This window comes from Arachis stenosperma, chromosome 4 (assembly GCF_014773155.1).
Source record: "Arachis stenosperma cultivar V10309 chromosome 4, arast.V10309.gnm1.PFL2, whole genome shotgun sequence".
Taxonomy (NCBI): domain Eukaryota; kingdom Viridiplantae; phylum Streptophyta; class Magnoliopsida; order Fabales; family Fabaceae; genus Arachis; species Arachis stenosperma.
Genome location: NC_080380.1, coordinates 134,961,225 through 134,966,367, shown reverse-complemented (window position 1 = coordinate 134,966,367; position 5,143 = coordinate 134,961,225). Strand labels below are relative to the sequence as shown.

The 5,143-nt window shown below is 37.0% G+C and overlaps 1 long non-coding RNA gene across 1 annotated transcript; it reads left to right on the top strand.

Annotated features, from left to right (window-relative positions):
* Positions 1–2,998: 2,998 nt before the first annotated feature.
* LOC130973881 (uncharacterized) lies at positions 2,999–3,423 on the top strand. Its single transcript, XR_009084312.1, has 3 exons — positions 2,999–3,151; positions 3,243–3,297; positions 3,381–3,423. It is a non-coding gene; the product is annotated as an uncharacterized LOC130973881 (long non-coding RNA).
* The last annotated feature ends 1,720 nt before the right edge of the window (positions 3,424–5,143 follow it).

Sequence of the window (5,143 nt, the reverse complement as noted above, 5' to 3'; positions counted from 1 at the left end):
ATGTCATGCTTAAATGATATTTGACCAAAAAATTCAAACAAATTTAGAAAATAAATGATCAAGCATAAGTTAGTTTTTCATGTGTCTCAAAAACAAATTTCGAAGAATCCAACTAGTATTTTTTATTTCTAGTATTCATAGAGAACAAGAAAATAATTAAAAATAAAAAATAAAATTTTATTACTTTTATTTTTCTTAAATAAAATACTAAAAATAAAAATAATTAAAATGAAAAAAATCTAAAACCAAATGAACTCTAAAGATACCTTTAGTTTAGTTTGTGTTTTTGTTTTCTATTTTTATTTTTAAAATTTTGTGAAAAAAAATAATAAAAATAATAAAATCTTGATTTTTATTTGATGCGTATAGGCCATGAAAGATTATTAAAAGTATCAGAAGCAAAGCAAGATTGTGTTGTGCAGAAAATGAAAGAGATTGTATCCCATGAGCTGACCAATGCAACAATGATTGCAAGAAAATATATGGAGTGCGAGCAAGTGGTCATTGCGATGCGGCAACAAAAGATTGTACTTGCTATTTTTCATGTTAAATTTGTAGTTCTACATTTACAATATCGTCTCTTTTGACAATAAATATCTAATTAATGGGACTAGAAAAAATTTATAATATATAATCTTATTTAGTTAAGAATAATGTTAAAACTTAAAACTATAAGATACAGGTAGGACTATTAAAATAGATCAAACTCGCATACCAATCTATTTATCCAGTTTAAAATTATGCCCGTAAAAAAATAAAATATTAAACGAATATAGCCTGATAAACTCACAAAAATGACAAGTTAAATGGATAAACCTAAAACTTAGACCCATTCAACTTTTCCTTTGCATTTTCACTAAAAAATTCAACTGAATTCCATCTGACCCATAACCAAAAAACTTAATCAATTAACCTATTCTGTTACCCCACCGAGTTACCCAAAACCACAATTTTTTAAAACAAAAAAAGAAAAATCTTAGTTTATGATTCTTTGGCCAAAATAAGAAGCAATGCCCACACAATCAGAACCCAGCCGACCCGCAGTTGAACCCACAAATTAACCCGCCAACCCAATTAGATTCCAATTCCTCTCTGTCTCTCTCTCTGAAGAAACCAATGCTACCGGAGCTTCTCCTCAAGAATCAAGAGGATTGTTTTCGAGGAACATATCACCATGATCACCATTGTTGTATTATTATGTATGACATACAAACATTGAGAAAAAAGAAAGGGAGCAGACAATAATAAACTAACAATAAAAACACCCAGTGAAGCCCAACCATCAATGGCACAAAATGCAACGTGAAAAAAAAATGAAGAAAGAAGAAATGAGCACTGAACCTCAAAATAGAACTACAAGGAGCATCAGCTCAACATTTTTTTAAAAACAAAACAAATTAAACTGCTATTCATTCACCATGGAGAAAACTGGACTGATCACTTAAATAAATTAAGCGTTTTCTTCGGTGTTGGAAGTGCTTTCTTATCATTTCGACAATTCGAATGAGTGCATGTACAGCTAACAGCATCGCACACTATCCCTGCATCAACGCAACGGCAATGTTCTTTCTGGACACACCCTGCAAAACAGTTACAAAAGATGATTCTCTCTGGAGGGCTGCCTCCCCGATTGTGGCATTTAGTGGCTAAGCAACCACAATTGTCATCGCAGTTACGACCCGTTGTCCTGCACGAGCAGAGATTGCTGGTCTTGCAACCAGAATTCTTCGTGCAGTTACAGCCACCTCCATGACCCGCTGCTCCCCCGCCTCCACCTCCCGCCGCTAGTGCGGCTCCGCCAGCGCCTACCACCTCAACTTCCATTAATTTGTGGAGAAAAAGAGAGAGTGTGTGTGTGTGAATGTGGAGGATGAATGGCATTTGCCAATCCAATATATAGGCAGCCAATCATTGAGAGAGAGAGAATCCAATAACAAACTTTTGAAAGAGAGTGACAGAGGATGAGAGGAGACGACGTAACAAACTTTTGCAAACAGAGAGTGAGAGAGAGAGTGAGAGAGAGAGAGAGAGGGAGGGGATTATGCACATAGTCTTTCCACTTTCACAATCTCGTGGATTTGCTTGGTAACCGTTGGATCCATCTCGGGTATAACAAAAGGATTTTCATTACTCATCTGCAATATATAGCATGAAATACTCAATGTCTTAGATTTTGTGCTAAGCTTATAAATTTAATAAGTTAACAAAAAGAATATGATTGCAAATTGGGTCCATTGTTAATATTTTCCCCGTTCCAATCTTGCCCTTGAGTGTGCCATCATAAACTATAGGGGTTTGGCTGAATACAAACTTCTAATAAACTATGAAAAATCTAATCGAAAATTGAGTCAAACTATAGTACTCTAGCCATGACTACATGAAAGGTTGACATAAGAATTATGAACCTTTTATTACCTATTGCTTACTGTGAACATTTCTTTTCTTTCGTTTCGATTAACATGAAAAAGAGACTAGGTACTATATAATTTGAATAATTTTATTAACAAAAATCTATTTTTTATGAATATAAAATTAATTCTTTTTTTAATTTGTCATTTTGAATATTTATGAATAAAAATAACACGTCAAAATTATTTTCTCATATCACAAAATATTGGCAGACTATATTGTAGATTAATTTCCTTGTCTGTTATTCATTTTTTAGATTAAGTTTTAAAGAAACATAGAAATACTAAAAAATAAAATTCAAATTTTAGAAAATGGAAAGAGAATAATGTAAATCCTGGTTAAATTAGTAGATAATTAGTCAATAAATTAGTTTTTAATAAGGAGGATTATAAATGTGAATATTATATCAAATTAGGATAGAGCTCATTGAAATGAGAATTTTGACACCAATTTCGAAAAAATCGATCCAAAATTAGATCGAACGGGCTGAATCGGTTGAACCAGATCCGAATCGGGCTGTCGGTTCAACCGGACCAACACATTAAAAGAGCCGAAAGCCCCTTTCTTCTTCATTTTTCCTGCTGCATCACGATGAACTCCAGGGAAAAGAAAAAACTCCCGAACCTCCTACGATAAATTTCCAAATCCCATAACTTCTCCGTTCGAGCTTCAATCGCCGCACCGTTTGTGGCCACGCGTTCACCGCGTCGAGCTCTACGTTTCTATCGGAACAATTTTACTGGTAACTTGTTTAATCACTTTCAGCCCTCTTTTCCCCCAATTTTTGAATTTTTAATGGGAAGGTTGAATTTCTTTGATTTCTGATGTTTTAGGATCCAATTAGCTTGAGAGAAACGTTCACTCTTGCTTATGTGAAGCTTGGGTAAGGTGAGGATACGATAATTTTATTTTCTTTGAATTTGAGCTTTGAGTATTAAATTGGATATATATGTGTTATAAATGTGTATTAGGTTGTGAATAAATAATTGGAGCTTGAAATTGTGAATATTGGAGCTTGGAGGAAGCTGATTAGTTGAATTTTGAAAGGGCTGCCTTGGTTTTAAATAATTTGCTTTGGTCGTTACGTGGAAATTGGCCAAGGTATGGTTTAGGTTTCTTGCATTTAATATATAATGTTCTGTGAAAACTTAGGTTAGATGACTGGTGCACGAAATTGTGATCACTACAACACAAAACAATCCCCGGTAATGGCTCCAAAGACTTGGTGCTCAATACCATGGCATAAACACAACTTCGCACAACTAACCAGCAAGTGCACTGGGTCGTCCAAGTAATAAACCTTACGCGAGTAAGGGTCGATCCCACGGAGATTGTTGCTATGAAGCAAGCTATGGTCACCTTGTAAATCTTAGTCAGGCAGACTCAAATGGGTATAGATGATGAATAAAGCATAAAGATAAAGATAGAGATACTTATGTATATCATTGGTGAGAGCTTCAGATAAGCGTATGAAGATGCCTTCCCTTCCGTCTCTCTGCTTTCCTACTGTCTTCATCCAATCCTTCTTACTCCTTTCCATGGCAAGCTTATGCAAGGGTTTCACCATTGTCAGTGGCTACCTCCCATCCTCTCAGTGAAACGTTGCCTATGCTCTGTCACAGCATGGGTAATCATCTGTCGGTTCTCGGTCAGGCCGGAATAAAATCCATCGATCCTTTTGCGTCTGTCACTAACGCCCCGCCTGCTAGGAGTTTGAAGCACGTCACAGTCATTCAATCATTGAATCCTACTCAGAATACCACAGACAAGGTTAGACCTTCCGGATTCTCTTGAATGCCGCCATCAGTTCTCGCCTATACCACGAAGACTCTGATCTCACGGAATGGCTGGCTCGTTTGTCAGACGAGCACTCGGTTGTCAGGCGATCAACCATGCATCGTGTATCAGGAATCCAAGAGATAAACACTAGAGCCTTGTTGCTTGTAGAACAAGAGTGGTTGTCAGTCACTTTGTTCATGAGTGAGAATGATGATGAGTGTCACGGATCATCACATTCATCAAGTTGAATAACAAGTGATATCTTGGACAAAGAACAAGCGGAATTGAATAGAAGAACAATAGTAATTGCATTAATACTCGAGGTACAGCAGAGCTCCACACCTTAATCTATGGTGTGTAGAAACTCCACCGTTGAAAATACATAAGAACAGGGTCTAGGCATGGCCGAATGGCCAGCCTCCCAAATGATCTAAGATAGCATGAAACTCAAAGATAGCTACCAAGATGTCTAATACAATAGTAAAAGGTCCTACTTATAAAAAACTAGTAGCCTAAGGTGTACATAGATGAGTAAATGACATAAAAATCCACTTCCAGGCCCACTTGGTGTGTGCTTGGGCTGAGCAATGAAGCATTTTCGTGTAGAGACTCTCCTTGGAGTTAAACGCCAGCTTTGGTGCCAGTTTGGGCGTTTAACTCCCATTTAGGTGCCAGTTCCGGCGTTTAACGCTGGAATTTCTGAGGGTGACTTTGAACGCCGGTTTGGGCCATCAAATCTTGGGCAAAGTATGGACTATCATATATTGCTGGAAAGCCCAGGATGTCTACTTTCCAACGCCGTTTAGAGCGCGCCAATTGGGCTTCTGTAGCTCCAGAAAATCCACTTCGAGTGCAGGGAGGTCAGAATCCAACAGCATCTGCAGTCCTTTTCAGTCTCTGAATCAGATTTTTGCTCAGGTCCCTCAATTTCAGCCAGAAAATACCTGAAATCACA